Raw genomic sequence first — 9,798 nt, forward strand, 5'->3', positions numbered from 1 at the left:
TTGTTGCTGTCATTCAGTCACTTAGTCGTGTCCTACTCTTTGCGACTCCGTGGACTGCAGCATCCCAGGCTCCTCTGTCCTTCACTATCTCCCAGAGTTTGTTCAAACTCAAGTCCATTGAGTTGGTGATACCATCCAACCATCTCATCGTCTGTTGATTCCTTCTGCACCCCCTTCTCCTCCTGCCTTCAGTCTTTCCCAACATCAGGGTCTTTTTCAGCAGGTAAACCCACACCCTCAGCCTTGGTGGTCTTGGGCCACTGACCCTGTCTCAGGGGTGTCCATTTACTCAGCTTTCACTCTTTTTTGCCAAGATCAGTCACTGAGTCAAAATGGATGAGATTTGAATCAAGTCTTTATTTTGTTAACTGTATTATGCTAACATTGATGCCTTAGTTTTCATAATTGTTCTAACAGTAGGCAAGATGTTCACATTTAGGGGAGGGGGTTAAAGGATATACAGAAACCCTTTTCTGCAAGCTTGAAAGTAGATGAAAATGTAAAGATTCTTTAAAAGGAAGTTTAAGCACCATTGAGCGAATAGCTGGAAAGTATGACCCTGTACCTGGTCCAGGGTCATTCTTGCTTTGTTTATTTTAAAACCTGGTACTGTGTAGGATCCTGTGGGCACAAAAGCCTTTCTCAGTCCCCCACTTCCCCCCGACCCTGCTTTCTTGATTACAGGAAATAGGCTGCATTCAGCCTCTAGGACCTTCCCTGAGTTCCAAAGAGCCAGTTCAAACAGTTGCTAATCAGAGAAGAGAGGGGATGCAGAGACAAGGGAGGAGCAGTCAAGAAACTATAGTGCAGCCTTGGGGGCAGGTCCTGGCTCCCCGTCAAGGGACATACACAACAGTACCTTAGAGCTGCTCTGCAGACACTGAAACCCCCACCAGGTGGGAGAGGTTAACTGTCTGCTGCCCACAAGCAAGGAGACCCCAGAGACCTGTTGGAACCAGAAGGCTGACGATGCTGACTCCCACTTACCTCACCACCCGCCAATCAGAATGTCCAGAGCTGACCACCCTCTCTGAACCTTGACTATGACACTCCTCACTACCCATCCAGGGCAAGACACAGTTTTGTAGGGCTTTAGCCAGCTGTGGCCCCCTTTGCCTGGCAAAGCAATAAAGTTATTCTTTTCGACTTCACCCAAAACTCTGTCTCCGAGAATTAAATCTGTATTGGGGTACAGAGGCTGGATTCAGCTTCAAACCTAGCTTGAAAACTTGACTTTGAACCATGTTGGGTGCGTTAGTTGCTCAGTGATGCCCAACTCTTCTGTGGCCCTATGGACTGTAGCCCACCAGGCTCCTTTCTCTGTCCATGAGATTTCCCAGGCAAGAATACTGGAATAGGTAGACATTCCCTTCTCCAGAGGAATCTTTCCAACCCAGGTATCCTACATTGCGGGCAGATTCTTTACCATCTGAGCCACCAGGGAAGCCCTTGAACCACATAGTCCTAAAGAAAACACACTTCCAGGTACACTCTGAGTCCTGAATTAGGAGACACTCTCACAATTTCTGCTCTCAGGCTGTTGCATCCACCAGTCATCCCATTACCATCTGCTCACATCCATCTTTCCCTTCTGTGAGTTGTGTTCTCTGCTCTCTGTTTATTGGTCTCCTAATTTCACAATAGATTGAGAGGCCAAATCCCATTTTATGGCTTGCCATGCAGGCTACTAATGTCTTCTTTTCTTGTGCCTAATTCTAGCCAACCACAAAACAACAATTTCCTCCCGGAAGGGGAGACTAGTGCAAAGGTAATTCTCTCCTCCTGTGTCAGAGATGCAAGGAGTTAAGGGGTGTGAGTTACCACGATTCACACACTCACACTACAGGAAGAAGAATATTGTATTGCACACCTGCAATGTTTACCCCGGGGAGCTGACTCTTCTAAGAGGCCTTCCAGAGAGAATCGCCTTCACCTAACATTTCTTTGCATTCTTTTTTTTTTTTTTTGGTAGTTTCTCAGTTATGTTTCTGTTAGGTAGTTAGAAAAGGAGTCCAGAATGGCGGTGGCTAAAAGGCAAGGAAGGGAAAAGCCCGCGAAAACTGAACAAAGGAAGGTCCAAGGACTGGAGTGAGGACCTCAGGAAAAACAAACAGCACTCCTGGCTAGCCCAATTTACATAGGGCAGGCCCAGGGGGAGGAGAAAAAACATAAAAAGAGGAACCAAAATTGGGCCAGGGCCTCTCTTCTCTTCGCATCTTTTGGGTCATCATGCCCTCATGCCTCGAGAATGTACTTTCCTTTACTTTCTAAATAAAACTGATCTGTAACACGGAGCTGTAACACTGGTCCATCTGAAAGCTGTAACGCTGGTCTGTCCGAGGGCTGTAATGCTGGTCCGTCACTTCAAATTTTTGTTTCAACGAGACAGAATCGAGGAAATTACAAACTCCCCGACATGACATTTCCATTCTAAAGAGTATGGAATTACTCCCTGTTATGAAACATGATGCCATTAGCACCTTATTATTCTTTTTGTTTTCTCTTCCCAGCCTTGTAAATTTTTATTTTTATGTTGTCAAGATTTAGAACTTGTTGCCTAACATTTCTGAAGGAACTCCACAGCACACGTGGGGAAGGAGGGTGGGGAGTCTCAGGGAAGAGGCAAGAGGATATAAGATTTAGGGAAGCAGATACCCACACACCAGCTTTCACACAGATTTGATTTTACCAAGCATTTTCCAAGAATTGGGCTTCCCAGGTGGCTCAGTGGTAAAGAATCTGCCTGCCAATACAGGAGACACAAGAGACAAAGGTTCGATACTTGGGTCAGGAAGATGCCCTGGAGAAAGAAATGGCAACCCACTCCAGTATTCTTGCCTGGGAAATCCCATGGACAGAGGAGCCTGGTGGGCTACAGTCCATGGGGTTGCAAAGAGTTGGACACAACTGAGTACACACACATTTTCCACTTATTATCTCATTTGATACAGAAAAACTTTGCAATGTATCAGACTTTTTATCCCTGTTGTTCAGATAAGAAGACAGACCTTGAGAGAATCTTCAGTGCATTTAAGAAAGTTCCTCGGAACAAAAAACAAGTTAATGTGGAGGACCAGCTGGTCCAACAGGACCAGCCTCTGTTATGACACAGTCTGGACTTTTCCTATCACTAATTTCTGTTGTTTTCTTTCTTAAAGAGGCCATCTCCATCTGCCCACAATAAGATCCAGGTGCCCACAATGCCAGCCCTCTGCTGAGTGGAAGCAGCCTCTAACCGCCCTCCCCTTTCTGCAGGCCCGTTGGCCAGAGCCTCTCGGGCCACAGTGAGCACAGCTGGCCACATGCTCAGAGATGCTACACACCTGAAAGTAGAGCCAAATGAAACCAGATCTGAATCCTGGCAACAGAGATGCCTGCCCGACTAGCTTCTCAACTGATGCTGACTAAGGTTGCTCTCTCATACAAAGATGAATTGCAGGGACTTTTCTGGCAGTCCAATGGTTAAGACTCTGTGCTTCCAATGCATGGGGTGCAGGTTTGATCCCTGGTCAGGGAGCTAAGATCCCACCTACCATGCAGTGCTGCAAAAAAATTAAGAATTTTTTTTAAAATCATCATATAATGATTTTTTAAAAAAGATGAATTGCAAATCACATCATTTTTACCAGTCAAATATATGCAGCCCCACAAGATGAAAAGCTCCACACCCACTTCATCCCCATCCTTGGACTGTGCCACTGAGTGGGTAAAGGGAGTCCTTTGGATGGAGGTGTAAATCTGTGCAATTTAAAGAAACCCATTGAAGGCACAGCACCCCAGCCACCAAGGAAAGAACATCAGAAATAAGGTGTTGCCCCTGGATCTCAGATGAGAAATGAGACAGATTTCATGGGGTCACAAGGGGGAGAACCCTGGGTTTAAAGAGAATCCTGGGTTTAAGTCCAACTACAAACCCGCAGGCTCTCCTGGGCTCAACTCTGTCTCCTCCAAGGTGCCCTCTACCCCCAGAAACTGGTGGCAAGGCTGAACAGAGACCATTTCCAAAGACAGAAGACAAAAAACACTGTTTGGGCTAAAACCATTAACATATGCTCATCCTTACTGGAGCCTGTCTCCCCAGATCACGTATCTTGCCGTTTTTGTGTAGATACAGTGCCAAAGCGTGGGAGCAAGGGAATGACTCGGAGATGCACAAAAGACAAGAGCTGCCCTTATTCCCTCCGTGGCAGACGGTAAATGGCATTTCTCACCTACAATTCTTTAGGCAAGCTGAAGGCTGAGGCAATGACTGTCTCATACATCTGGCCTGCACTGCTCCGGGGCTCGCTATAAACGCCTTTCAATTTGAACGCACCAGTGAAAGCAGGTGCACAGAAAGAGAAATGGGTGCTTTTATGGGACTTTTAAAGTGCTGTGCTCTTTGTTTCTAGAGTTATTGTCTCTGTTGTAACTCTTCCTGCAGGTTGGGCATCTTGATGTTTCATGATGAAGATCATGGTGGTTCTGGTATGAATACTAATGATGTCTGATTGAACACTGGTTCATTTTTGAGATAGTGATTTTCATTTGAAAATGGGTATGCAAATAATTTGGGGCTTCCCAAGTGTCGCTAATGGTTAAGAACCCACCTGCCAATGCAACAGACATAAGAGACTTGTGTTTGATCCCTGGCTCAGGAAGATCCCCTGGAGGGTAGCAACTCACTCCAGTATTCTCACCTGGAGAATCCCATGGACAGAGGGGCCTGGCGGGCTACAGTCCATGGGGTCACACAGAGTCTAACACGACTGAAGTGACTTAGCACGCAGTACACATACAAATAGTTGTATACATCACAGGGAAAGGAACACAATGTGTGTTTTATTTTTTTTTTAATTTTATTTTATTTTTAAACTTTACATAACTGTATTAGTTTTGCCAAATATCAAAATGAATGTTAACAATCACTGAACAAAAGCAGAAGTACTCTTTCTCCGTGCCTTATAGATATGCAAGCTCACCTATTTGAGGACAAGTGGGACACTATGAGCAAACTTGAAATCAGAAAACACAGGAAACTACCCATAAAATTAGCAGATGTTTTCAGGTAATTCTCAGTGATAAGGAGGGAAATTAAAGAAACAGGATTGCCTCATGGTGGCAGAACTGAAAATTGGCAGAACCTTTCAGGAGGGTGGTTTGGCAGGATGTCTCGGTACCCTTATAACTGCTCTTCCTCTGCAGTGAGTCATGTCTGTTTGAAGAAATAATCTAGAGAAATAATCCTGGATGTAGGGAAAGGCTCTAGACACAATAGGGCTCATCTCAGCATTCTTTATCCTAAGGGGAATATTAGAAATGACTGAGCAGGTATGGGAGAGAGACATCATCAAAATGGTGGAATGGGTATTTTCTAAAAATCTTCTCCCCAATTAAAAAAAAAACACACACACACTTTTAATTTTGTATTGGGGTATAGCTGATTAATGATGCTGTGATAGTTTCAGGTGAACAGCAAAAGGACTAGCCATACACGTGTATGTATCCACTCTCCCCAAACTCCCCTCCCCTCCAGACTGCCACATAACATAGAGCAGAATTCCATGTGCTATACAGTAGGTCCTTGTTGGTTATCCATTTTAAATATAAAAGTGTTGAATACCAATTTTAATAATTACCCACCAGCGAGAGAACCTTTGTGGAAGTCCAGCAGAAGGGTTCCAACATGCCATTGGCACAAACACTGAGTGCCTTGGGCACACTAGTAAGAGGAACAGCATCAGTTTGCCAAGTCACCTCTTCCCCAAGGGTCACAGTTCAGGGCCAGGACTGAGGTCCACGATCTTTCTCAGGGGAAAAGGAAGAGGAGATGAGTGAGTGCCTTTCTTCCAGATCAGTGCACAGCACTGCCAGAGAGGCCCGTTTCATCCACGTCCCTTGCAGAACACCGCAGTGCGTGGCATGATGGAGGTGAGGAGCGGTTGGGAGGACAGTAGCCAGAGCTCTCAGAGAGCGCCAGAGGGGAGCAGACCCCGCTCTTCACCTCATCATCTCCAACAGGAAGGCTCCCATGAGCCACGACGGACACCCTGCCTGCAACCTCCCCCCACCCCCGCTGGTCCACAAGCACCTCCACGTGCCACACCCTGTGCCTGGCTCCCTGGGCGTGCCTCCAGGGGAGGAAAGTATGAGCCTCTGCAGATGGCTGGTGAGCACATGTAGAAAGCCAGTCAGACTCTGCAAGACGGGGAGAAACACACACACGCTTGAGCAGTTGGCACCACCAGAGGGGAAGCACGAAGTTCAGTTTTGCAGGATCTAAAGATACAGGTGTGCTAAATCGTTCAGTGATGTCCGACTCTTTGCAACTTCATGGACTATAGCCCACCAGGTTCCTCTGTCCATGGGATTTCCCAGGCAAGAATCCTGGATTGGGTTGCCATTTCCTTCTCCAAGGGATCTTCCCCACCCAGAGATTGAACCCAGGTCTCCTGCACTGGCAGGCAGGTTCTTTACCACTGTGTCACCTGGAAAACCCAAAGAACACAATTCTAAGAATTCCCTCCAAAAGGAAACAAGAAGTGTGAAGCAAGGATATCCATAGAAAAGACTGAGAAATCTCAGAATCCTGAGCAAAACTGATGGAAGGCGTTAGTCTTCTGAAGCCAGTGAGTGAAGACTGAAGGAGGTGACTCTTCAAATGCAAAGACAGCAACACAAGACTTCAAGGAGCATGGAAAAACAAGGAAACATGACATCACCAAAGAAACGGAGATCTGTGATTTGCCAGATAAATAATTCAAAATAGTTGTTTTAAGAAAGCTCAGGGTGCTACAAGAAAACACAAAAAGACAGTCCAAAATCAAGGAACTGATACACACACAAAATGAGAAACTTAACTGAAAGATACAAATTATAAAAAAGAAGTAAACAGAAATTCTGGAGCTTGGAAACTACAGGGAATAAAGTGAAAAATGCCCTAGGGAGCAACAGCAGACTTGACCAAGTAGAAGATAAAGACCTTGAGAAGTCAAAAACAGGTCACTGGAAGTTTGACCTGTTTTCAGGAGAAAACAAAGGAAATAAAAGAATGGACAGAGGGGGAGAAAGTATACATGAGCCATGGGAGACAATTAAAGAAACATCTACAGTTACTGAAGTTCCAGAAAGAGAAGAGAGGAAGCGCATTTAAAATATTAATTCTTGAGAACTTCCCAAAGCTGTGGAGAGATTTGGGCATCCAAGTTCATGAAATTCATAGTTCCCAAAAAAGTCTATTCCAAGATAGCACTGGATTCCCAGATGACTCAGTCGTAAAAGAATCCACCTGCCAATGCAGGAGACTCAGGTTCAATCCCCGGGTTGGGAAGATCCCTTGGAGAAGGAAATGGTAATCCACTCTAGTATTCTTGTCTGGGAAATCCCATGGACAGAGGAGCCTTGTGAGCTGTAGTTCATGGAGTCACAAAGAGTCAGACACGACTGAGCATGCATGGCAGGGGGAAGAGAGCATTAATAAAAATCAAGGAAAGAATTTTAGAAGCAGCAAAAGAAAAATTCCTCATATGTAAGGAAAATGTGATAAGGCTCCAATTAGATTTCTCAGCTGAAACTCTGCAATCTGGAGATGGCAAAATAACATACTCAAAATGAAGAAAGGGAAGAAGGTCCAACTAAGAATACTTTACCCAGAAGATGCGTACTTCAGAAAAAAAGGAGAAAGAAAGACTTTCCCAGACAAACAAAAGCTGAGGGAGTTCATCACCACTGGTCCTGCTTCACAAGAAGCGTTGAAAGGGTTCTTCAAGCTGAAGTGAACAAACGCTAAGTACTAACATAAAAATGTAAAACCCACTGGTAAAGGTGAGTATACAATTAAATTCTAAAACTGCAATACTGAGTATGAAAACACAGCTGGATTAAAGGTAAAGGAATAGGCAGTGACAACGGCTGGACTAAGCAGTTCACCTGCAGATGTAGAGATGGGCTGGCAAGGAGGGATATCATACGAAGACTGAGAGACAAAAGGCATGACAAACAAACCAGAAACCCTGATGGTATTTCAGGCATGGGGTTTGTAAGGAAGGAGATAACTGTCGCTGCTCACACGACCTCTCTGACAGTCCATATGGTATAGTGTGCAAGCATTTTCAGTGAGGGTACTGTATTTACAGAGACCACTCCAGATATGAACATAGCAAGCCACTGAAACAGGAAGAAGCAACTGCTACAGATTGCTTAAACTGCAAAGTCATCCCTTGCTGCTTCCTGGAGTCTCTCATCAGTTGGACCAACCGTTGAAATGAATATGGGCAAGGGTGAGCCAAGAAATTCAAATTTTGCAACTGTAGGAACTGGTTCAGAAGACTGAGTGAACACCATCGAGTTTGTTCCAGGGCAGCCCTACTGTGACCAAACTGCCCCTTCCTCCACTGAAGCCCCCCTGCAGGGCTCAGTGACCAAGGAAGACTTGGAGAAGGAGCAAAGTGCAGTGGAGACCAAGAAGCAGCTCTCACCCCATGCCGTGGTGGGGGATTGCCACTATGGGGAGAACTCTGCGTATCTGCATGGAGACGTGTGTGATATGTGTGAGCTGCAGGTCCTCCATCCCGTGGATGCTGCCCAGAGGTCACAGCATATAAAATCCTGCATCGAGGCCAATGAGAAGGACATGGAGCTCTTGTTCATGGTGCAGCGCAGCAAGGACACGGTGTGTGGCATCTGCATGGAGGTAGTCTACAAGAAAGCCAACCCCAGCGAGTGCCACTTCGGGATTCTCTCCAACTGCAACCACACCTACTGTCTCAAGTATATTTGCAAGTGGGGGAGTGCTAAGCAATTTGAGAGCAAGATAGTAAAGTCCTGCCCAGAAAGCTGGATCACATCTAACTTTGTCATTTCAAGTGAGTACTGGGTGGAGGAGAAAGAAGAGAAGCAGAAACTCATTCAGAAATGCAAGGAGGCAATGAGCAACAAGGTGGGCAGGTATTTTGATAAAGGCCATGGGAGCTGCCCATTTGGAGCAAACTGTTTTTACAAGCATGTGTACCCTGATGTGGAGAAGGAAATGGCAACCCACTCCAGTATTCTTGCCTGGAGAATCCCAGGGACAGAGGAGCCTGGCGGACTGCCGTCTATGGGGTCGCACAGAGTCGGACACGACTGAAGCGACTTAGTAGCAGCAGCAGTACCCTGATGGCCTTAGAGAGGAGTCACAGAGACAGAAAGTGGCAACAGCAAGCAGATACTGGGCCCAATGAAAGAAGCACTTCTGGGAGCTCATCGAGGAACGAGAGAACGGCAACCCTTTTAACAACGAAGAGGAGGTTGTCACCTTTGAGCTGGGCAAGATGTTGCTAATGCTTTTAGCTGCAGGTGGGGACGATGACCTGACAGACTCTGAAGATGAGTGGGACTTGTTTCACAATAAGCTGGAAGATTTTTATGACTTGGATCTATAGCAGCTCAGCGGGGTGCATGAGCCGATCTGCCGAGCCTCAGATGGTAGCAGGCCTCCGGGGTGGTGGCCGTGCCCGGGCCGCTCTCCTAGGCAGGCCTCTCAACTCCAGGTACTGTAGTACTCATTTTTACCCAGGGCCTGTCTTCTCAACCCCTCACCTTTCCCCAAGGAGTATGTTGATTTCTCTGTTTAAAAAAGTTACAAAAATAAATCTGAAAGTTAGTTTTTTTGTAACATGAATTTAACTGTCTAGACAGTTAGTGTAGGTGTGTCCCGTCATGTTTTCCACCAGATCCACACAGTTTGAGGGGAGTGTTTCTGGATTTCCAGGACTCATGGTTGAGGACCCCGGGTTCAGAAGTATCAGCACTGGCTCCTGCTTTGGGGGCCCAGGAATC

General features: G+C 46.0%; 1 pseudogene; it reads left to right on the top strand.

Annotated features, from left to right (window-relative positions):
* Positions 1–6,010: 6,010 nt before the first annotated feature.
* LOC129623799 (E3 ubiquitin-protein ligase makorin-1-like) lies at positions 6,011–9,401 on the top strand (annotated as a pseudogene).
* The last annotated feature ends 397 nt before the right edge of the window (positions 9,402–9,798 follow it).

Source organism: Bubalus kerabau, chromosome 11 (assembly GCF_029407905.1).
Source record: "Bubalus kerabau isolate K-KA32 ecotype Philippines breed swamp buffalo chromosome 11, PCC_UOA_SB_1v2, whole genome shotgun sequence".
NCBI classification, from domain to species: Eukaryota; Metazoa; Chordata; class Mammalia; order Artiodactyla; family Bovidae; genus Bubalus; species Bubalus kerabau.